This window comes from Odontomachus brunneus, unplaced genomic scaffold, assembly GCF_010583005.1.
Source record: "Odontomachus brunneus isolate Ranch 3 - 2012 unplaced genomic scaffold, Obru_v1 Obru_scaffold_129, whole genome shotgun sequence".
In the NCBI taxonomy this organism is placed as follows: domain Eukaryota; kingdom Metazoa; phylum Arthropoda; class Insecta; order Hymenoptera; family Formicidae; genus Odontomachus; species Odontomachus brunneus.
In genome coordinates this window covers 316,360-341,767 of record NW_022639579.1, presented here as the reverse complement: position 1 = coordinate 341,767, position 25,408 = coordinate 316,360, and the positions used below count along the sequence as shown (strand labels likewise).

At 50.4% G+C, this 25,408-nt stretch overlaps 1 protein-coding gene across 1 annotated transcript in view; it reads left to right on the top strand.

Moving 5' to 3' along the window:
* The window catches only part of LOC116849950, a 416,487-nt gene that overhangs the window by 162,769 nt on the left and 228,310 nt on the right, over positions 1–25,408 (top strand). The gene's annotated exons all lie outside the window — the stretch shown is intronic.

The following is a 25,408-nucleotide window of genomic DNA, read 5'->3' as shown; positions in this document are numbered from 1 at the left end:
ATGAATTTATTGTCCGCGAGATCCAGGTAACGCGGCGCGCCCCTCCCGCACCGCGGCGGATTAACCCTTTTTTTCGCGTCGCTACTTTATGTTGCTCGCGCCGGTAGTTACGATGAGAACCGTCGGACGTGGGTCTGCCTGTACCGCCGCCACACGATATATCAGGTTACATATCCGTTGCGTCATGTAAATTGATACCTGTACACGCTCGAACACCGATCGGGCATTTATTTAAGCCATAAATTATCGTAATGTCGATCGGACATGCTCCTAGGTACGATTTTACTAACTAGCCACGTCGGCGTTACCCGAGCTTGCGCGCGGAGACAATAAAACGACGCTCGTTGCTGCTGCATCGCGAACCCACGAGAGTTCAGAGGCAGTCTTTGCGACAATGCGACAAACATACTGCGCGACCTTTGAACTCTACATGACGCGACTTTGCATGAGAGAGAAAAAGAGAGAGAAATGTCATCGAAATATGCGGTACTCGAAGAACAAAGTTGCAGTTTTGCAACCCTCCAATATGCAATACCTCTTTAAACTCGATAATTTTGTTAAAACTGAATATTTTTGAACACGTTTCACAGAAAAGCCTCCGCTATAGGATAATAGCGCAATAAAATCAAAATCTGCAAGCAAATTTTGAAAATTTCCCGGCCCCTTTACCATAATTGATGAAGGAATATTTGTTATCGTTCATAGACCCGACATTGTACGTGGAGGTTTAACTTGTTCCACGATAAGATATGATTGTAGTCGCGCGAATTTTCCTAACGTCCGATTCGAGTGAATTTCGACGGCAAATGCGGATCGATAGGACGCGATGATTCGCGAGTCCGAGAGCGGCGGTGCGAGGATTTCGCGGCGTGCGGCGGCCATTAGGTGCACCCTCGAGAATAACTACTCTCTTCCATAATCTGGAATTCAATATTTATCACGAACTGAACGTAAACAACCTAGTTTGCAGTCCGAGCTAGAGACGCTATCACGATAGCAGCCTCGCTGTTATGAATCGGTAACGAAGCGCTGGACGGCGCGCTCGTGAACGTGATCCACCTTTAACCCTTCTTCAGCGCGAGACGCAGACGTTCTCTCTCGTCGATCCTTCGACTCTCACTCTCACTCTCCTTCTCTCCCGTAACTAACAACGCATAGGCGCGCCACCGAGTTCCTCATCGCGCTAAGAGAAGTTTTTTGCAGGCGCCTCCGTGTTTTGTGCCGCGTGGCAGGCCAAAAGGACGGCGCTGCCGTTCTGATGCTGCAGGTACGTACGTATGTACGTACCTGCCTAGCTACCTACCTAGCTACCTACCAACCTACCTACCTACCTACATAGAGTGGCCGTTACGGGCTTCGCCTTTCGAGGTAGCCTACGTGCACCCATCTGTACCGCGCTGCCGAGACAAAAGGAGCAGGAAGGACGGATTCCCCTTTTCCCCTCTACTCTCTCGCTCTCTCTCTCTCTCTCTCTCTCTCGCTCATTTACTCTCTCACTCTCCTTCTCCCTCTTCTCCCTTTTCTCTCTGCTTCTCCCTTTTCATCTCTTTCTCGACGCGTAGCCCGTCGATACCCGGCTATACGACTCGTGGGGCGAATCGATGCGTGTGTGCATGCACTCTCTCGCAGCGGGATGACTGGTGAGAGAATTCAATTTCCGTCGTCGTTATCGTGCCTCCATCTTCAGCTCGAGCTGAAGCCGATGGAGCCGCGTTCAGATCATCCTCGCTGACTCCACCGTTCTCGCCGGCGTGGCGCGCCGTACGAATCCCACCGCTCTGCCTACCTGCCGGACTGCCGGCGTAACGAGACAAAGCCGTCGTTGCCTTCGCTTTGCTCGCGCTCGTCCCGCGACCTTTTCGCTGGATGGACTATCGGGGATGAGAGAGAAAGAGAAGAAGGAGAAGAAGAGAGAAAGAGAAAGCGCGAGCACGTTATCGAAGCAACGCTCGATAAGGATCGGCCTGAACGACTAGTAGAGCGCGTGTTTAATTATAACGAGCGATTCGAAATGTGAACTACGCGTCCTGCCGCTCGCTATCGCATCGGCTATCGACTGGGACTGCTCGATCTGGATTCGTAATAACGCGAGAGACGATCGAGGAAGTTCGTCGGTTCACCAACACCGAGACGCAATAGCCAAAGGGTGATGGTAGTAGAGAACGGCAGCGATAACGAGAGACTTTGGCACACAAGTTTCGCAAAGAATGGCTCGAGGAAGACGCGAGAGACATTGGCAAAGCGTGTGACGCACGAGTGTCTAAGCCACAATGATACCCTCATTCATGTGGAAACGGCGACTTGCTTTGGACTTCAGAAATCCATACCTCTCTTCGCTGCGAGAAACCCTCAATTATAATTGACAGCAATATCAATAGTGATAATGGGATCGTCGAGTCTGCCAGCAGCGCGCGATCGATACCGCTAAGCGTGTGTGATAGATTAAGTCGGGCCTCAATAAGATTGTACGCGCGAGCGCAGATACGGGGCTTGTTTTGACGTTTCCCGTGCAGGAAGCGGTTGTTATGCTCGTACGTTAGATACAGACGCCACGCTGTTGGACTCCCATCGTCCGCCCGGAGTTTACGAGTGTGCGAACGGACGTATCGGGATCTAAAAATCAGCCGCGACACATCCGCGACTGTGAACTATCAGTTACTGACCGAGATAATGCCCGTCTCGTAGATGGCTCGAGAGCGCGGAGTGCGGAGCGCAGAGCGGAGGCGATTACGTTTTACGACCCGGGCGAATATAGTCCTCGTTACGCAATCGGGCCGCGCTTCCCAGCTGTCCGATCAGCAGTTTAGGCAGAGACGGGCTGTTCTGGTTGGGGCAGCGTGTGGAGAAAAACAAGCGCGTAAGCCGACCGCGTGTGCGTATCGATCGTGGCGATCGTTACTCCTCTTAGGTCTGTGTTCTCGCTGTTTACGCGGATGTGGACATTAATTGTGCAAACACCTGAATTGATCGAAAAGTTTTTAATATTACGTGACAATTTATACATTATTGCATTTTTATATTGAAAAAAACTCTGCCTTATAAATAATGGAGTGTAATTGGAAGGAATGTGGAATTATCAAAAGGAACCAATCGCGTCCTTTTACCGAATTTATTCCCCCAGACATTTCCGCGCTATTCTTCCATCATTGAATCCACCTGTAAACGCGTTCTCGACGCGTTATCCCCCGCTTTCACGGTATTCACGGGTAGAAATACGTCCTACATAACATATGTAAGCAAGAGAGCTCGGTATTCATAGGATCAACACACAGGATCCCGTAAAAGTGTACCAACATAGGGGGAGAAACGATGATTACAAATCACGCAAGGGATGTTGATCGTTGTTTCTCCCGGGTCAAAGGTGCAACATCCCCGGTGTGTGTTCAGTGCGGGAGTAACGCGAAAGTCCATATAGGAATAGCCGAACGTTACAACAGAGCCAACGCTTGGTCGATCCGCGGTTGTTAAGCATTGATCAAAAACCTACCGCGTCCAGTACTGGTCCATTTTATTAGAAAATAATTGTACTCATACGTGACTTTCAGGACACATTGTGTACTTTTACGATAAGACACGTCTGGCAATATGGTCTATTCCTGGATAATTCCTTTAACATTGCACTATCAATATCAAGGTACATTTCAAAAAATATATTCTTGGCAAATATATGAATGCGAATTCTCAGTAAAAAGTTGATTCCCGGTGGGACCAAGTGGACATCCAATCATGATCCAATCATGATCATGATCAGTACTGACAACTAGTATGAAACCAATAAAAAATTTAGCTTCGAGTAATGGCCCAGCATAAGATCAACAGTAAAACCCAATATGGGAATACGGAATCGAGATGTTGGTTCGTACCGTGAGATGGATTTGTATTTCCGTCCAGCTTCCGCTGGTATCACAACGATAGCGCGTACACGCCCAAGCAACCGACCAATCGACCGACCGACCAACCGAGGCAGCCACGACCGATCAATCCTCCGAACGGACATTGCTCCTAAGGACATCCTCGCCGAATTGCTCTCCGCCGTTCTCGGTGTAAGAGCGGCGCGGCCGCGGCGATCTCCAGTGCGCGCTGGCTGATTCCTGGAGAACGACGGAGAGAGGCGTGTGTCACCAGGAACTCTGGGGACAGTTCGAGCCAATGGGAAAGGTGGAAGGCGTGGATCCGCGGCTGCCTGTGGAGGACAGTGCGCGGCTGACGACACGGCAAAGTAGGGGACTCTCGAGACGACACGAGAACGGTCTCACCGTCCGTGCCTCCTCTGCTCCCTCCCCCCTCCCCCCGTCGCCACCGCACCCGTCCGTGTGGGATCTCACGGTCACAGAGTCGCCGGAGCTGGCCGGGTGGGGAAAGCGACGGAGGGGTCGTAGGGGAAGAGATCCCGCTGGTGGGGTCGCCGATGCACGCCCATTCGCTCGTGGGAGCTGGAGAAAGAGAGGGAGAGACGGCGCGACCCCCCCTCATCCTGTTCTCTCCTCGACCCTGCCGGCGGCGCATGTGGCATCTGCTGGTACAGATACGACATCGCACGGCTGACGCACGGAGATTGCCGCCGACACACAAACCAGCGCGCGAGCGCGACTCGCTTGGAAACTGCTCTCGCCCAATTTCAATTCGACTTCGGTGTCCTGAAGAGAAAGAGAGAGAGGGGGAAGGGAAGAAAGAGAGAGAAAGAAAGAGAGAGATGCATAGAAGGTTAGTAACGGCGTCTGAAATAAGGGACTGTGGAGTTATGTTTCGTTGTACCTTCGAGCCAACGATATGGGCCTGGCGGTTTCATAAGGAAGATCTGATAAGGGAATAAAGGGAAATCTGATAGTCCGTTATTCGTGGAACACTCAATATTGGATTATCAATAACTAACTGTTAAATGAAGTTTCTATAGAATCCCGTCCATCTTTCACGACGATTTTTTTCAGGTCCAAAGAGATTGGAGAAAAGTTTGTGTTACCTATTTATGGCCCTATTTAAGCCTAAACGTCTCTATGCCGATCATTCATTCGTTCGTTGCTAATGACTTATAACACGAGAAGTGTCGACGCCTGGTCGTTCACAAGACTGTCAGTCTTCTCGATTCTGCCTCGGGTATCTTCCATTAAGAAGAGATCCCGAGACACCCCGTATACGTCACACGTAACGAAGATCGGAGAGAGCGGCGGAGCATGTGTCACTTGAGCGATTGACGCCTCTTAATTGTGGATTTTCTCTTATCTACTGTCACCCTCCTTTCCCCGAAGAAACGCTAAAACCCGCGGATTAGTCTTTCTCTCTATCGCCGGCGACCCGCGTTCGACGCCTAATCTTTCCCCCGATAGCCACTCACTCCAAAGGCTTTATTGCATCCAACCGCGCGCGCGCGCGCGCGCGGTGCCTCTCTCGGTACATTCCAGCGCCGGGAATTCGACGGGCGGTCGACAAATATCGCCGACCGATATAACTCAGAGTATTCCGCAATCCGATCGCCGAAATATCTGTCATTCTACAGGCATTAATTATTCCTTGTAGAACATTTCGTCTCGGCTGCGCCTGGCTATCGGATTTTGCGGCAAGTGAGCGTTCCAATTAACGATCGTGACGGTGCATTATACGTATGTCGGGAATATCTGTAAATTCGGCCCACTTCAACGGGACGTGATGCCGTAACAGCGATCATGTAACCATAATAACGCACACGCGATGAATACGGAATGATTTACGTGAATCGATGCGACCCAGGTGTGTTAGCGCGCTCGCCGAAGAAGCGATCAGCTTTGCGGCTGACCACGAGAGGATACCCATGTTTGTCGAACATGGCGAATGTCACATGAATTATTTCGTTAGTCGCAACTTCGCAATAATTGACGTCACGTATCAAAGGCTAGCTTCCGAAGAGTGCCGCGCTTCAACGAGGGAGTGTCCGATCTATGATAAACGCGTGCTAAATAAACATGCGTAGCGATCATTACGAACTAATCAAGTGCTCGTCCGATTCATCAAGCTGAAGGGCCGCGTATTCACGCAAGACGCGACGACCACCGACGATCATCCGTGCGTGTTGGCGTCGTCGTCGGGAACACTCGCGATTAATCTAACGAGAAGCGCGCGCGCGCGCGCGCTCGTTTCCGATGTAGACGCGGAACAGTCAGCCAGCCAACAGCGGCCGGCTGGCAATTCGATCGAGCGTCGGCTGAAGGAGGCACGTGAAGGAGAGACGCGGGTCTCTCGTGTCGTGTCGTGGCGGCGACGGCGCTCGACTCCACGGAAATCTACTCGAACGAGAAGAGCGACGTATATATCGCGCCGGTCCAGGCCTTATATAGCCCGACCGCGAGCGGGTACCGCGATATAACCGGGTTTTCTTTCGACACTTGACATTAAAAGTCACGGTATTCGTGCAGCCACGTCCCCCCGTCACGTCAGGTTGACGGATCGGCGCGCGCACTCAGGAAATTAGGCAATTTCCGGGCCGCGCTCGCTCGTGTCTGCATTTAATAGCACCAGCAGTAGTTACCAGTTCGGCGGAGTCGAGCCGGGACACGACGAGCGGGTATCGTTACGACGGGCGAACAGCACGGGCTCTCCGGGCCCCACGTGTACACGTACGTATACCAGTCTTCTTCGGCCGCGCCAGACGGACGTCCCGGCGCGGATCGATCGCGCCCTCGAGTCCTTCCTCGCTGGTGTCGGCTCGCCGCGGCTAGGATGCCGCGAGCTCACGGTTCGCGGTATGTCCTGAGCAGGACGTTCTCGCCGCTGATCAACCACCAGCGGCTTTTTCTCTAGAAACCGTCCGCGAGATGACGATGTCTTCATTTCTTCTTCACATCGCGATCGACCTCACGCGCGTTTCTCGTTATACGCTGATACACCGCCGCGTGATGGTTTTCATTATCGGTTCGTATCGTATATGCTCGGAAGAACGATTCAATTCTCTGCGGTGCAACAAAGTATAAGCGTTCAATTGCGTACAAGACACATATCCCTGCGTACCCGACAGTACGGCAGTACCCGACTACAAATTTATCTCATGACCCTGATCAGGTTAATCCCAATTAGTTATCTGGTTTGTACAAGATGATGTTGTGGGATCCTGATAAGTCATGTAGCGCAGCGTGATAATAAGAAGAATAATTGTGATGTTTAAAACGAGATATATTGGTTTACATCCAATATATATATTATATATATATATATATATTTTTTTTTTTTTTTTTAAATAAACCACGAAATACACAATAAATTGGCACACAACGCAGAAGAATGATCAAAGAATGTTCCAAGAAGCTATGGAATGCTGCTAAAGAACTACCTCTCGCGTTTTGCTTGTGCCTTGTATGCTATTCGAAGTAGCGTTGGCCGAATTTTCTCACGCGTCGAAAGTTGATTAATCGCGCATCGTTCTTATATCTATCGCTTCGATCTCTCGTCTGCGAGCTCGCTGTGGTCAACACGCTCCACGAATGTCAATACGCTCGCACGCCCTGCAATCTTGTAAATTTCGAATGTATAAATAATAAGGATTACTAATAATTAGAATTTTATTAGTAATTCAAGCTCAATATCAACTTATATAAACCAAATGACTGATTGGGATCAACCTGATCAAGACCATGGAGTAAATTTCTAGTAGAATAAAAGTCCCTTCCACTCGTTATCGAAACAAATTGGAGATCATTAACGCGTGGTTTCCGGTGATTGTACAAAAGCTTAACCGATGATTCAATTATCAAAGATATGATAAACAAATGTAATTTGAGGTGCGCGTATCTCTCACCTCGTTTCAACGATCATACAACCTATTTTTCGAGTGCCATTAATTATATTTTGCGCGCAACTTAATGAGACATACTAATATCATAATACTAGTCATTGGCGATTGTCACGGCACTGAAAGAGTAAATTTCAGTTGGACAAAAGAATTTTTCGTTTGATCTATCAGCCGCGAGCACCTCGTGCAATCGCTGGCCGATTAGAAGGATGGGTGTGCTGGGTCATTCGGTGCGCTTAAGAAAACCGGTATATCCCGGGACGATTCTCCCGAGACGCGGCTCACGTCGGCCGGGTAGGAGCGCGTCGAATCACCGCAATACCCTGCGAAGCCAACAACAACAACACAAACGCGACGGCGTGCGACAATGTCTCGCGCACACGCGGGGCGAGTATCGTTAGGAGCGCAATAATGGAGCTGCTCTCTCTTTCTTCCTCTTTTCCCCCCTCTTTCTCTCGGTGGTGCGCGGTGGTCGGTGTTGATAGCCCGGTACGGTGAGAGCGAATCCCGGGGTCACCCCTGGGGTCACTAATGACATACGCAGACTCGCGTACGTGCGCGCGCGCGTACACACAGCGCGCGGCGATCACCGGCCGCTGAGGTATACACGCACGCATGTACGTGTACACGCATACAGACATATACATAGAGAGAGAGAGAGAGAGAGAGAGAGGGGGAGGGAGGGAGAGAGAGAGAAACATACACACATGTCTGCGAAATGCGCGAACGAACGAGTGAGCGAGCGAGCGAGCAAACGTACGTACGCGGGCGCGAGCGCATCCCACACGAAACGCGAACGCAAAAGCGAAACGCGAATTGGCCTCATCAAAGCGAGCAAACAATGCCGGATGCCGCCGATGGCTCAACAAACGTGTGGTTAGCCAAATCACCGTACGGCACGTAGCGCACACCGACGCGATGCCGCATCGAGAAATGCCGAACAATGCATCGCCGCGCACCGGCGATGCACCGGCGATGCACCAACGGCGCGGCGGCGGCTGCCCGGCCCTGAAATGCGCAACCATCGGCGTGCGTTGCGCCGCAACGATACTTACCGGGCTCGCGGATGATGCGCCCTACGTGCCGCGATAGCCCTTGTTTGTTTTGTTGCGCGAGACGCTCGCGAAATAACTACGGCGCGATCTCCCTTTCTCTGCCTCTCTGTCTGTCTGTCTCTATTTTCCTGTTTCTCTATCCTTCTCGCTTTCCTTCTTTCTCTTTAGGTGCGAAGACGATGCTTAAGAAATAATTCCAGAGTGAGAGCGCGGGATTATATGCTCGTGGCGCGGAGACGATTATTCCCCGCGAGAGGATCGAAGGAGCGAGTGACACACGATTTAGCGAACGTCTCTCTCACCGATTTCGCAGACTTCCGCGCTTTCGCGCACTTTCTCGCGAATCCCGAAGAAATGTGTCTCCTTGAAGGCGCAGACATGAAGAGCAATTGCATCCGCTGAATTTAGAAAGATCTGTGGTAACCCCCGAGTCTCTGATTTGTGTGCAGCATTAGAAATCATTTGCGTCGTTCTCGCTAATAAAGAATCTACTTCGCGTTGATGAATGGGAGTGCACGAAGATGGGGATCTGCGCTTATGCAAAGGAGGCTCCCTCGTTTCCAAGAAGACGTTACTACTCCAGGCGCAAGGACGATCCTGCTCCCTCTCCCGTTCTTTCTCTGTCCCTGTCTCGCTCGCTCGCTCCTTCTCCTCCTTCGATCCTCAAATAGACGCTAATAGGACTAAAATCCATTTCGCAGACGGGAAGGAGCCGTTCCGCGTCGTCGAGAGGTATGTACGGGGCACCGACGGGTACACATGTGGAGCAGGGCAGAGGATCGGCTCGGAGGCGCAGAGAGGAACCGTCTAATAAAAATGTTAATTGCACGGCTCGTTAGAGGACCCCCCGCAATGTCTGCTAGAAGTTCAGCCGGGGTCGCCTCGCGGGGAGTCCGCGAGTATTTGCCTTTAAACTTTCGGTCCTTTTTCTCGCGTCTCTTTTCCCTCCCTTCCGCTCTTCCTCTCTCCTCTCTTTTTTTTTCTTCGTTCTCCACTCCGCCCGATTATTTATCGTCCGACGACTCGCGTACGCGCTCCTACGGAATCTGGATTATGTTTCTCGCGCGAACGAGCGAGCAAGCGCGCTTCCTAGATCGAAGAGAAGCAACCGCGTCGTAATGAGGTCGGTTTGATAGCGTAATCCGGTTATTCCCGCGCGAAATCTCCCCCGATCCGCAAAGATCGGCAGATCTATAAAACGGCGAGCCGCGAACGTACCTCGAGGCGTTCGCCTCGCTCACTCGCGGAATTTATGCATCTGCCGTCGGGACGCGATGCGCTTACGCTTACGTTTACGCGCACGCGATAAAACGGACGCGCCGTTTCGCCGGGGATCGCATTTTTCGTGAGAAAGTTCGCGAGATATCCACACGCGCGGCGGTCTTATTAATCGCTTAACTGTAAAATCGCGCACGTATCGGCGTACGGATATTGAGCTTCTTGGGAGCACACACTTTGCTGGCCGAATCGGATTACCTTCTCTCAAGAAAGAGAATGCATGTTACATCCTACACATCGAGCACGTGGAAAAATCACTTTCGCGATATGCGCTTGGAATAAGCAGTTTGCCCGCAATTTATTCGTCTCTGTGAATCCCCGTGAGTGATAAGCAAGAATTGCTTATGGTGCACGGTTTATCGCGAAATCGAGCAATGTCGGTGCTCAAGAAGCGATCACGGACGATTCCTGCATCCCAAAACGTATAACTATCATGTTTGCCGGTGGTCGCAATAATAAAAAAAAAGCAGATAGAAAAAAAAACAGATATCGGCCACGCTGGGCATTTTTCGTAAACGAATTGTTCTTTCGATTCCGCGATCAATTGGCGCCGGGCAATTAAATGCAAAACACATATTTGATATATAAATATCGCGGCGTGTACATTTCTCGCTCTACGGTTTTCGGTATATTAAAAACGAATATTTTTGCAATAAATTGCGCATTCCCCGGCCGGGCGTATCTCAATTTCATCCGGTTTGATCTCCATTTCATCAATTTACATAACCCTCCTCCCCCTTTCCTGCCGGACCCCTCTTCCTCGCCGACCCCTCCTGCCCCCGTAATACAATGAAATCAGTTTGAGAGGTAAATTCGATAGCTGCGGCAACTTCGCCTACGCTGCCGCGCTACGAAAGAATTTTGTTTGGTAATTCAATCGAGTAACCAATGAGCTCGCCGCGCATTAACCCCGGCGCGAACTGATTTACTGCTCAGAGTGGAATTACACTCCTTCCTTTCGAAGTGATCGCGCGAGTAATCGCTTTTTCCGCATTCCTGCGCATTGCACACTTGTAATCTCAATACATCTCCATTTTGGCTCTTATCGGACTTATCAAACGTAGATTGTCTGCGAGACTATCGCCGATAGGCAGGAAAACGTACGAGATAATGAGACATGCTTACCTCGCCAACATGCGAGGTAATGCAGCTGCGATCATTTTTCTAGTTTTTATGAAAAATACACGACCTACTGTCGATATTAATAATTTTTATATTGTCACGTTCGCACACGTTGACATAACAAGTTTGAACGTCTCAACTTTTGTGCCACGCATAAATGTTTATTATCACGAGTATATATAATGACTACAATGATATAATAATGTGAAATATAATTTAATTAAACTATATCATATCATATGTGATAATCTGACCCGCTGAGAGTCATCGATGACCCATCAAATAATCAGCGCGTTAATTACCACAGCTATCGCGAGACTAGGAATTCCATTCTATCCCAACATCCTTTTTTCATTATTCGTTTAAAGAAGCGCATCTTTCCGCACCGAGTCAATAACGTTCGAAAATCCAGAATAAGGGCATTCAAATCCAAGGTCCGGAGACGAACTCATTTAACACCCGCGATGCGAGCGTGTACCTAAAATAATATTTTCACTCGGCAAAGGAATTAGATCCTCCGACAATACCCGTGAACCGCTGACTCACTGGTATATTTATCGTGCTCTTCGTTCTATCGTTCGCGAAAATTCATACACCACAGCCCGGCTGGGTATCGCGGCGGCTGCGCCTCGCCCTTTTCAGAAACGTTCGCTTTCCTGTGTCCGTTCCACGCTGGAAAGCCTCATCTACACACATCTCCCGCACGAAAACGAAAAATAAAAAAAAAGAAAAAACTGGGATTCCTCTCGTCCCGCGCAGAGAAGCGACTTCGCTCCTCTCCTCCGCAAAGGCAAAGGGTCAACGCCGCTTGGCGAAAAGCGATCGTCGCTGCAGGGCGCGGCCGGTCTCTTTCGCGTGAATCAACGCGCGGTTGGAGACTCATGCTCTTTTTTTCTTTCTCTCTCTCTCTCTCTCTCTCTCTCTCTCTCTCTCTCTCTCTCTGCTATCTCTTCTCCGCAGTGCTGCAGCGGGCGCACTTTGTGTTTTTGGACATTCGGACGTGCACACGGTAGAAAGAAGAGTAGGATCTCTCTCTCCCTCTCTTTCTACTCGTTTGACTTAGACACGCATATATATGCGAATAGGTCGAAGGCGAACGCGAGTACGGGACTGCACGTAGAATCAGAAGAGCGAGAGAGAAGGAGAGGAAGAGTCCATTCAGACATTGAGGCAGTTGAACCCTCCGGCGAGCACGGCGGTCGAGCAAGCCCTTCCTTTTATACGAGCTATATTCCCCGGGTTTTAGGCACAGAAAACTAAAAAGCTAATTTACTTTAAAAGTATCCGCGCGTGAATACGAAAAAGAGAAAGAGAGAGAGAGGGGTGGAAGAAGAGAGTGGAAGAGGGTGCTTCATCAAACGTGGGCTTTTGAAAAGCCAGCCCCCCGGGCTAATGCAACCAGCGACAGATTGGCGGTGGCCGATTCTCTATGTTCTTTCCGTTCGCTGTCTCTCTTTCTATCTGTCTCTATCTTGCTTCCTGTTTATCTAACGGGCTCGCTTGTTTATTCGCTCGGCCGATACGGCGGCGAATGGTCATTTCACTGATAGCTCAAACGGATTGCGAAAATGTCCAAACGTGCTCACATAAAGACGTTCCGCGCGCGTTGTGACGATTCAAGCCACGGGGGAGGCAGCGAGGGGGACGGCAGCTTTAAGAACGGGGGATTGCTCGGACTAATTTCAGGTTTTAAATCAAAGTCCCGCTGTGGGTCGATATGCGTTTCGGTGATTTGGACTCGCCGAGTTTGCCGATCAAAGCTCCCTCCCGCGGCAGTTTGTCTATCCGCGCGTTATCGTTATTATGCGAAACATTAAGAACGCGACGTAAGCGCGAGGAAGGAACGCTTAGAGAAGAAATCCATAGAAATCCGCAGCTCGGCTAATTGTCAAGCGGAACACAAAGTGTCGGCAGCGCCCGTGTAAAATTACGCGAAACAAAGCGCGATGGAAGAAAAAAAAAGGGAAGAGGAAACTATGATCTCCGACACGCTCTTCTTTTTCTCCTTCCGAGTACAGTCGGCTGGATTCCACCGTCCGCTAATTACGCTACTTTGCAATTCCAAAGTCACTCGCGCTCGTCCGACGATCGTTTCGTCACAGTCCCGCGCGGCGCAAGGAAACTCTCGCAGGAGACGCGGCGGATCGCCTCGAATGCCAGAATGGCGGATAGGCGGGGGCGACGGCGGGGGGATAATTTTTTTCGCTCTACTCGCCGGGCACACAGGAATCGCAGTTGTCTGCGGGGACGACACTGTGTCGGTCTCTCAGGGCCGTCACGTAAGTCGCCGCATTAAACGCGCCATTATACTTGTAAATCCCGAACAATTAGCCGTAATCAAGCACAGGAAACCACCAGGCGAGCGGAGCGGGCGCGCAATTATTTTTAAATAGGATTGCGCGCCGGACCGCGCGCGCGAGCGCTCGAGGTGTAGGACTGACTTCTCTCTCTCTCTCTCTCTCTCTCTCTCTCTCTCTCTCTCTCTCTCTCTCTTTCTAGCAAGCGCGCGGACGACGACGAGTCGTGATTATTAATCCGAGCTCGCGCGCGAGAGATCGTTAGGCAGATTGTGCGGCGCAGCGAATATAAGTGCGGCGCAGCGCCGCGAGTGTGCGCACCGGAAGCGCGCGGTGCGCGTCGCACCTGCCTGCTCTACCCGCCTACCCGCCTGCATGCCTGCCTGCTCGCCTGCCCCGGCTTTGACATCGTGATTGTCGATGGTCTCCGTTCCGTTTCGCGAGTTAACGAGCCCCGAGCTTATTCGCCGAATAATTCATGCGCTCGCTTCTCTAAGTGAGGCGTCGAGTAATTGCATCCTACGGAAACGAGCGTGCGCGAGCGCTCTCTCCGCCACCGTCACTCGGGGCGCCGATCGGTAATATTAACGCTAATTATGTAATATCGCGAGCGAGCGAGCCCGATCGAATATCGATTCCGTGGGCCGCCGAGAGTGGCGGCCACGGAAGCGTCTTATTGGCCGATCGCGCATCGCCGCGTTTCCGGAATTTCACGGAAGCGTAATTTCACCCCTTTCACCAACCGTTGCACCCTTGCGGCTGCTAACCAAACCGAGGTAGGTGTGGCTAATTAGTAGTTATTATTATCGATGGACTCCGCGACTGGCTGTTCCTTTTATTGCCCCGACACGCTCTCGCCCGTTACAATGTTGCAGCACGTGCCCATTGCTCAAATTATGATCGGCTCAATTTCCATATTTTGTAAATTGCGTTAACGGTCACGCACACGGACGAGGGATTGTTTCTTTTTATGGGAGTATATTCCTCGCTGGAACGAGTGGCTCTTCGAAAGTCGAGACGCGTTTTCTCCGCGCCGCGTGTCGCGCGGCAGATAAACCACCCCCTACATCTCGATGTGTCTGTCGATTGATTCCGCGAAAGTTCGCGTCCGACGTGGGAGGAAACGAGGGGAAACAATCGCAAGGACGAAGAGGAAGAGGAGAAAGCGAGGGAGTAAGCTGCTTCGGCGGTCAATTCCACTAACGGCTTAGCACCGTGCCGCGAGAAAAAGCGGACAGGGGGCAAAAAGCCGCCGGCGGAACTCTGTCACTCTTGTCTGCCGGGGTAGCCAATGATCCGTCCAAGGCGGCTTACAAAAGTTTTAATCGACCTCTGTCCTTTTCCTCCTCCCCCTCCTCCTCAGGCGCGGCGTCGCGTCGCGTCTCCCAGCCCCTCCGTCTTCTTTCCCGGCCTTCATTCCGGATAGCCGGCCACGCACGCTTCGTTGCCTGCTTTTTTTCCCGACGATCAATCTTGACTTGTGCAGAGATTCGTTTGGCGGTAATAGAATTAGGCGGTTCCTCTTTACGTGCACGCGACGAAGACCGAACGACGGTCGCCGACGTCGCTTTGGCCCGACGATCTCTCGCGACGCGGATGTCTCGCGACGGCGAAGACGTCTTCTCCTCTTTAATACCGACGAGCCCCATGGACCGAAATATCGATCCCGCGCACACGGCGTACCCCACCGTTCTGAATTACTCCTGCGTAGGAAAACCGAGACTGACGTCATAGCACATATCCCCTTTAGTAGGTCAGTGTGCCAATTTTGGAAACGTTCAAGTGGCGGAGGATTCCTCGATCGACCGCTCTCGCGAAACGGAAGAGGTGATAATTATCACCGACGACACATATCGAAGGCTCGAAAAAAAGTGTACTTGTCAAGTGTCGTAATCGGCGCTAAATGTCTGCGACAGTCTACGCTCAACTTTGATATTTATTCAATATGTGCAAATAATATATAGAATAAAAAATAATATGAAACAAGAATTTGGGAGAGATCATTATATCCATCCTCATACACATAGTTGCTTCAACTAAACTTGCGTTATTGCTGTCTCTCTGTGTAGTTTGCAAAACCAATATTATGGTTGAGAGATCCGTAGAGTTTGGTTGCACGATACAGCACTGAGAATACTACTCAAACAAATATAGTTAAGCAGTAAAGAAAGTTAATGTATGTCTTCCAGAATATTATAGATACTACAAACATCTAGTGTACATGGACGAAAAATAAGATTAATATTTTGTTATGGCAACAAATACTTGTAGCGAAAAATAACACTAATACTTTGTTATGACAACCATTGTTTGGGCAAGTGATATTCTAAGTTTTCTCCGATAAAGAACGAGTTGAATGACTGAAGAGCAAGTAAGGAACATAAAAGTGACCAAATGTCTATGGATCGAAAAAGCGAGGCCGCGGCTACTCGACGTGTCCTTCGTGGGGTTGCGCTTTCGTGCTCAAGGCGACTCGGCCGACGATCGTGTTATCACAGAAGACACGATATCCGCCAGTTGCCAGAGCACGTTCTCGCCGTACTCCGCGCACCGAAACTTTCCCCCGATTCTTCAACGCCTTCGCGCGGCTCGGCTACTCCTAAAGTAAGCATATTCGATTTGCAATCTAATCGACACGCCTCAGGACTCGAATCGACCTTGAACTCTGAGACACGAGATATACATTGTACGGCCCCGTCACGCTTTTGGACTCGCCAAGGGTACACCGATAGATCCTGTCTACCGTCTCTTTTCAGCGGAGATACATTAGAAATAATGCAATAACGCAATCTCGCTCCGGCTCGGTAAATCGATTCATCGATTCCGGACGAGTCATTCGCGGAGGTCTCGATTACATCGTCAAGTCACGATTAAGTCCAGCGGAGGAGGACGGAGATCGCCTCGGGCTGTCAATCAACATGACAAAAGGAGGGAAGAAGGAGATCTGGCCGGGTTATAAGCGCGACGCGCCGAGCGGGTAAACGGCTGGGCCTCTCTGACCCACCGGAAGGCAACGCGAAAGGGATCTCGCGTGCGCGGAGGTGAATTGAATCAGCGAATTTCGCGGAATACCAAGTGCCTACGACGACAGACGCCGTTCGTCCTTGTGGCGTGGCATATTCGTGGGACCAAGTTTCTAGAGCTTCTCGGAATGCCAAACCACACGTCGTCGTGATCGTCCCGAGCGCTCGTTGATTGGACTCGATGACTTGCTGGGTGAATCTGAGAAACACATCGCCGAAATCCTCCGCGAGTGATTAGATCGTCGCCCCGATGAAACGCACGGTCGACTCTGACGTGCTCTCGCGTAATAAAAATGTAATTAAAATTCCGATTGAATTAATCGTATTCAAAAGATATATGACTTGTCGCGAGAGCGATAGCAATGCGATAGCAAAATTAGCCGGGAAACGCCGCTCTAAAATGAGCTTTAATACACTCGCTATCAACGTCACATAAGTGTGACGCAATCAGTATCACACGCATGTGTGATGGCAAACATTCTTTTTCTGCATTCATATTATCAAATTGTGTTTTACAAAATTATGTAAAAAAAATACGAGATGAGTGTGTGAGGTAGGTTCTCTAAATAAATTGTAGTATCGAATGCGTTAAAAATTACTCTGAGATGCAACAGTACTCCACGTTTCACATAGGAATTCTTTTGACGCTACATCGACGCCATAATTCTCGCAATACGAATCAACCGCGATGTGTCACTTTTGTAACGACGTATCGGAAAATAATTGCGGATCGATAACGGGAAGGGAGAAAACGAAGGGAGCGAGACGAAGAAAGAGACTTCCTAGCATTCGGGCGGGCATTTCTTATCCCGGATATCGATTGCTCGTTTCCCAGCAGGAACCCTCCAGCGGCGGCACTAAGAACAGCTCCGGCCGAAGGGTGAGAAGAAGGGTGTTCTTCGCAGGGGCGGCGTGTGTGTATCGCCGGGCATTACTTTTATTCCGTGTCATTTGAGCCCACACTCGGCCCCCACGCGCGCTGCCTCGAACCACGACCCACGGATGCAATAGATTTCCCTCAAAGTGGTTTCGTGGCCTCTCCCCGTGAAACGCGCACGACGGCGACGACGACGACGACGACGTAGTAGTAAGTCTCCCCGACCTTCTCCGCTCTGTCGTATCTTTTGTCTCTCCGTTAGACGCCGTAAATTTGAGACGGCTCGTCCAATAAGTCGCGTCGAGATAAAAGCGTCGTTCGAGCGGATGATAATCGACGATGCTCGAAGACGACGCACGATAAGCCGCGATAAGACCGACCTGAGACTATTAAGATCTCAAACGTTTATCGGCAAAATGCCGATGTCAATACGTATCACGTGTATTTACATGAATAAAAAGCTAGGATTCATCCCCGTCATAATGATCAAAGTATAAATGAATTACTGATTAACATTAGTGTCGAGATAAATTCGTGCTTCGTCGCAGATAACGTGCTTTTCGTGCTCTTTCCTCTGCTCTCTCGAGGAAAAATCGCCTCATGACTTGAAACCTCACGGAACACGTTTCTTAAATATTTAATATAAAGTTTCAGTAAAATATTCTTGGGTAGGTTTCCGAGACAAATTGCGACAGCGTAGCCATACGATTGCAGCGCAGCGCGACACGATCAAGCAGGCCTGAATAAACCAACAAACAGGAGTGTAATGCCGAATTCGCACGAGGAACCCATGGCGGGCCGTAGCTCTTCTATCGGTTGTCCCACATCTTTGCGTAGGAGTCGTAAACGCGGGAACGCCGGAGCGGCGGATAATCGGTAGGTATTCGCGAATGATTTAGTGGGAGCCCGGTCGCGTATACAGCACTCAGCGTCGCTCGTAGACGTCGCTCGTAAAAATCCACCGTGAATACGCAAGGAGTCCGAGACGAGGATGCCAGCGTGTCCGGGGGTAGAAGCGGGAGCAGGAGGTGGTGGTGGTGATGGTGGAGGAGGCGGAGGACGAGGAGGCGCCGCGAATCGGCGGTCCCACCGGTGGCAAATCTCGTAACGAGGGCTCGTATCTCGGCGGATCTTTATCGCCGGCAATTACGCCCGGTTCCGGCGCGGCCCGGAAAACGGTGGTGGGAGGTGGCGCGGCTGTGTGGTATACATACTTTGCCACGACGGCAAGGGGCGGTTGATAGCGGTGGTGGCGGCGGCGGCGAGCACGGTGCGGCATGACCGTGGAATTATATAAAGATGAAAAGTTAATGCGAGCACGGGGGGCCGCGCGGCGTGCGCGCGAGAAGCCGGCCCCCGGTCGGCGCGGCGGCACATATCGGCTCCTCTGCCCTAACCCTCAATCACTGAGGGCTCTTATGACCGCCCGCCACGATCCACCGGGGAAAATTCTGGGCGATCATGGAGCGGGCGACATTAAATATGCAGCGCGGGTCGAATCTACGGTTATGTCGCGCACCACCGCGGCACGGGGGTGCGGCGGAATGCGCGGAATACTCGTTTACGGCGCGCGGTTTGTCAAGCGGCACGATACCGCCGGGTCTCGGCGGTTAGCCTTCCTTTTGGCTGCGGTAACCTTCCTGTTGGAGGTCGGCGAGTGTTGCCGAGGACCAGACGCGAAAATCCCCATTGCGTTTATTGTTGCGGAAACAAACGGCCCGTCTCCAGAGAGTTCTCTTCTTTTTGATATTTTCGACTTTCGCGGGATGGTGCAACGCTTCGTCCGGTTTGGCGCCGCATCTTTCATGGATTTGTCGCTGATCGCTCGTGGACATTCCAGTTTACCTCTTCAGGAGATTTGTTCAGTAGAGGAACAGTCTAAGAGACTCAGACAGTCTCAGAGCGTTTCTCTACTGAACAAGTTCTTCTTCTTATCGACAGTAGCTAAGGAGTTCCAAAGCCCAGCTTCCCAGAGAAAGTTTCCCCTTCGTTCGGCAGCGAGTCGACGCGATCTCAAAGTTGCGAATTGAGATATATCACAGCGCGAGATTAATCTTCGTTCGAGTCCTCGTGAAAGGCAAAAGTATAATTTAGCGTGTCATCGAGGAAGTTATTTTTCTCCGTCGTGTTCGTCATCCCTGTTCTTTTCCTCGCGGCGATCTTGTCTTCAAAGTCGCCGACTTGGATACCTGCGAGAACGTCTCATCATCGTCGGTGGCGCGACCTCCGCGAGGATTTATCGCGTGCGCCGATTGGACGGATCGACGGTGCAAATGAGCGTTTAGCGGCGATAAAATTCGTGTCGCGTTAATACTCGCCCGAGAGGCCGCCTCAGGCAGGCGTTTCGGCAAGTCGTACACACGCGCGACGTCAATTTGCACGTGAAGCGTTTAATGCGACGCGTGATATGGCCGGCCCGGAGAGCGCGATTTCCAAGTATCAACTACTACGACGTAACCTATCGGAGCCTTGAATAATAAATGCACGGGACACGGCCGGTCACGCTACCTAGGAACACCGGCTTGTCACTCGAAATGTCAGAGTAGAGACGTCCATGCTGCTGGCGCGCGCAGACTATACGGGAAGCTATTAATTAATGAAACGCCTGCGCCATTATTGCCGCTGGTAAACATCTGGTCCGGTATACACGACCGATACGTCCTTTCCGGGCGACTGCCACCCCGGAGTCGACCATCGCTCCCGCCATCGGACAGGCATCGCGAAATTGCGATCCCTGGAAATGCTGGTCTTACCAGTTCTTGCTTTCGACGAGGTCTCTCCGTCTCCTCGACAGCTCAAGCGACAACTTGAAAGCACTCTCGTTATCATCGTCGCATTCGTTACGTAAGAAAGGCAACGACAAGATGCGTTTTGCATTTGTTCCTTCAGTATCATCGAACACATCTACTTTAAAGTGCGAGAATCGTTTCGCCACGCATCTGTCTCTCTTTCTCTTTCTTTCTTTCGTTCGGATAGGGCGTAAGGTTTTTCCAAAGGCCTTTTCTTTTCGTTTCTCTCTCTCTCTCTCTCCCTCGTATGCAAGCGACACCGGAAACCGGATGGCTCCGAGCGATTCCGGCGACGGTCGCGCGGATAAACGCGCGGCGAAGTCGATTCTCGAGGCGGCGGCGGCGTATTCAATGAGACCTTGGGACCGTCATGCGTCCCGAGTCAGCTTCCGTGAGAAACACCGAGGACAAAGTATGCTCTTGTATGCCGACACCACCGAGGGAGCGAGAAGGAAGGAAGGAGATCACGCGGTGGAGTGATGGGGAGGGCGCACGAGAGAGAGCGGAGGAAGTCACGGTGATTCCTCGCGGTACGCGAGGAGAGGAGGCGCGCGCGAGCGCGAGCGCGCGTGTAATGTATGCAGATTGCAAGAGTGCCATTATGTCTCTTTCGCGCGTGTACGCTAACCCGCAACACCGTCGTTCTCGCTCCACGTCTCCACGGTCGATCCTCGTCCCTCCCGCGCGCCCTTCCTCATATCGCCTCCTTCTCATCCTCCTCCTCCTCTTTCTCTTCGCCCTACCGTTCTTCCTCTCAGCAAGCGTGGAACGCTTAGTACATACACACACATACATATATACAACACGACCTACGCGATTCATTTCTGCGGAAAGCGTACCGCGATGGCACGATAATTAGTGTTGATTACGCAATAATCACTCGACCTGGCGGCCATCTTATGCCTCTCGCATGTCCGCGAGGAGGACTGCCGACCCCAAAGGGTTATGTGGGACCTCTTCGCTCCAAGAGCGCTTAAGGATCGCATGGATCACCGAGCGCATCTGCCCGCTCTTTCCCATCCAGCCGCCGCGCGTTAGCCGTCCTAACGCTCCTCCATTTCCGCCCCACACGGAAGCTACGCGTCCATCCTCCGCGGATTCCTCGAAGGGAGTTTCTTCGACGCGAGCCCCACGGTGACCTCGCTGGTCCCGGTGGTATCGCGCGTGTAGCCCAGTAGGTGGGTAGTTCTCCGGCAACATTATTACGCGCGAGCGCTTTTTACCAATCGAAAGTACCCAAATGAGTCCCTGTACCAGCAGTAAGGTCTGAGTAATCTGCAATGAGCTCGTAACGTAGCAAACGCTATCGGCTTCTCTTGAAACGGTTTGGCGAAAAAATCACTCTTCTTGATATTCGTGTGATTTCAATACTTTTAAAATACATATCGATGAAAATTTGAACGCAGAATAGAAACTCTGACCTTTCGCAGAGAGATCATTTTTCTTTTTTCTTTCAGTCTAGAGTTGGCGACCGATGTGAACTCTGTGAATCTACTCCTACGCTTAAGGAATCTTTAAGCTAAACGCGGTTATTCTTGTTTATAGTTTTATAATTCATTCGTTTTCTTTATTTCGAATCTCATAATTATTCTCATTGTTCTATTCTTGTTCTATTTCTATATACCTTATATTCTTGTATACTTGTGTTCTACATTGTATTATTTTTAAGCATTACTTAAGCCTTTAGTTAATTTACATTTTTGTATTATTGAAGCTATAGGGAATTTATAATCCTAAGACTCGATAAACTCTACTCTAGTCTCTTTCTCTCTCTCTCTCTCTCTCTCTCTCTCTCTCTCTCTCTCTCTCTTACGGGCACGCGCAGCGCTTGAAAAATATAAATATACCGTTAATGCAGCGTCAGCTTATTCGATACGTCGTATTTCCGTGTCGAATCTAATAGAGACCGTTCGCCGACCGGCCCCGTACGTCAGAGAGAGGCCACGACCTTCCAAACCTGAAGGTTCGCCGCGCACGAACGCGAACGTTGTATACAGTTGTTGAAAAAGGCGTCCCGTGCGCGGGACTGATATTCGAAGTAGAAGTAGCCTCCGCACCGAGGGTGCCAATTAAGTGGAATTACGCTGTTCGGCATGTGTATCCGCGTTTCTGCTGCAAGGAGGAAATGTATCTTTCCGACTCGCGCGCGTCTCGGATTTATGCTTTCGTGCCTGTCGGGCACTTATCGTAATGGAGCTCATTCGGAGCCTCTCCGCGTTTCGTAGTCCGCTTTTCTACATTCGACGAGGAGACTTCTTTCTCTCTCTCTTTCGCGCGCGTGCGATTCGCGCGGCGTGGATTCCGCGAAGGCGAAATTTACGACGACCCGCGGCGACCCCGCGATTGCGCGCGCTCCGTTTCACTTCTGTCGGCGGCCGATCGTGTCGCTTCACGGTTTTCGCGCGGGATTAGCCTGGCAATGAAGGAAGGCAACCGGGCGCGATGGAGGAAATTAATTTTCAGATCGGCCGTGAATCGAAGGTGCGACCGACTCTGGCCAGGAAGTCTCTACCGCCTTTCGCTGTGCGGAAGTACGACTCACTACGGTGAAGTCGACGTCATTACGTTGAACATCTTCATCAGCACTTAGTTACCGTTAAAAAGGAACGCCTACTTCTGGGAAATGCACTTTTGTGTTTATCCTTTTTCCGGAAAACAAGCGCGTATATTCGGAACGAATTTGTACATCAACTGACGCTTAATTAATTAAGAATTCCCTCTCAAAGAGATGTTATATTTGTAAACTTGAAAGTTTTACCGATGAGATACTGCACTGAAAGAAATTATCCGATAAAAGATTAACAAATGAATATTTCCGATCAAAATACCGATGAATTTTTATATCCGATCAGTCGAATATTTATAATGGCATTTCATCAGATAAGTCGATCAAAAAATTACAAGCTGATATTTCTCATCGGATATTTCCTGATCGCACACAAAAATTCATCGGTATTTTTATCGGAAATATCCGTTTGTTAATTTCTTATCGAATAATTTCTCTCAGTGTGGCTTTTTTCTATAAAGTTTACGTCGTATTGATTGCACATAATTACAAGTACTCTTTTACAGGATGAAAGTCAAAAATAAATTGGAGCTCAATATGCAATAAAAATGTAACAAAATTTCAAAAGGGCATCTCAATCTGTCAGTTAGCGAAAATATCATACTTGCCTGGTACAAAAAGTTCTGTAGCTTCTACATCCCGAACGTATGATTATACGTGTAACGATTACTCGGAAAAATTTCAAAGAACACTGCTGTACCCTCACATAACTGAATTTAAAAGCTTCGAAATATACGAAATATACGAAATATACGATAAGTTTGCGGGAAGATTTCTAAATGATTATGCTAAACACGATGAAACGAAGCAGCACACATTTCCATAAGACTATGTGTACAACCAATACGACGTAAACTTTGCAGAAAAATGTCAGTGTTCTGTCGATAAGGTTTTCAGTACCCCCTTCTGAGGACCAGCTATTTTTTTATCGACTTTTTTATTTTAAGAGCTAGAACTTTTTTGTCGATGTCGTTGGATTGAATGGGGAAAAAGCTGACACCGCCGTCGCGCCGATATATCGGCTTCCGGTCCTCCAAAGGTTAAAAGAAGATAACGATTACGTGATGCGTTCGCTTTCCCGAGTGAAAAATATCGAGTTAAGAGTACGAGATACGACTTCAGCGAGATTATGCCGTTGCGTCTAAGGAACAATCTCTCGCCGTCGGGTATCCGACGGTTACGTAGTACCGCGGGCGGATAATTACTCGTCGCTTAAGGTCCAGGAACGGTGTAATGTCTCGCGTTTGTCAGAGGAGGAGCGCGGGTTGCGCTATCTCGCCGTGGGCTAACTCGAGGAGTCGGAGACCGCAGGAGAAGAGTCACGGGATGGGTGGGTAGAACGCGAGGACAGAGACGACGGAGTCTGGCCGCCGCAGATTACTTAGGTAATTGGTAAATACGAGGGTTACCATCCAGTTTTCACCAAGGGGTTGCGTCGGCTGACTGCTGGCGGATACCTCGCGGCGTTCCGCACCGCGTCCCGGCACCGTCCCTCCCTCTGTCTCTTTCTCTTCACCCGACCCTCCTGCGCTTCCGCTTTTTCCTCGTCTCGCTGCGGGTTTCGCCCGGCGAAAGGACCGGCGCGCAGGATATTCGCTTTAAGGGGGGAAATGAGCCTTAAAATTGTTTAAAGCGGTCGGAAGGAGGGTCGCCGGATCCCCTCGCAGTCTTACGCAGGATGTAACCCAAAGCCTTAGGGAAACCACGACACTTCGCGGGAGCCTGCCGATCGGTTCTGCCGGGAATCGCCGATAAGGAAGTCAATCATTCGGATTGATCATCTTCCCAAATTAATGTGACTTGACTGAGCACGGTTTGAAATTCGCCGTTGGATTTGCCTACATCACATGGTGAAATGGGATTACGTATGGTACGCGGGTCGATTCTTTGCGTGACAATCGATCAGAGCCACGTAATCGTAAAGTGTTTCGTCATAAGCGAAGTCGTAAACGAGCCCAGGGCGCTTTATGCGCTTCCTCGGTCTCCCGGATTTATCTGTCTAACGCCTCGGTCTCGTTCCCCATGCGACCATGCGGTAATCTTCGATAAGCGCGGCGATTTCGACGGCGATGGCAATTGTTGCGCCTCGCGGCGCGTATGCACCGCGGCGATTACCGGCTACGTCACGCGCCCATCATCCTATCCTTCTGGAACGGGAAAAGATTCACGAGGAAGACACGCGGCGAGTAATTTCGTTTTCCCCGTCGGTGCTTCCGGCTCGCCTTCCTAATGAATAGTGATTAATTGCCGGTACTCTGAGACCGACTCACGGCCATTAAGCCCGTCAGAGCCGATTCCGTCGAAATAATTACCGGCACTCGGCGCACGCATGCACGCACGTACATGACACCTACACACGTGTACACCTACTCTATTCCCTTTCCGTCGCGCGAGTGCGTGGCTAATTTTTCTCATTGCAACGATACCGACGACGTCTGTGCGAACGCTTCGAGGAAGACCACCCTGCTTGATCGCGGTTGCACCGGTTAGTATGTTATCAGGCCATAAAATGATGACACCTCAAGCTCTATACAATAATATAATGACAAAAAATATATATGATATAAGAATAATTAATGAATTATTACATGAAGGAGAGAGAGAGAGAGAGAGAGAGAGAGAGAGAGAGAGAGAGAGAGAGAGAG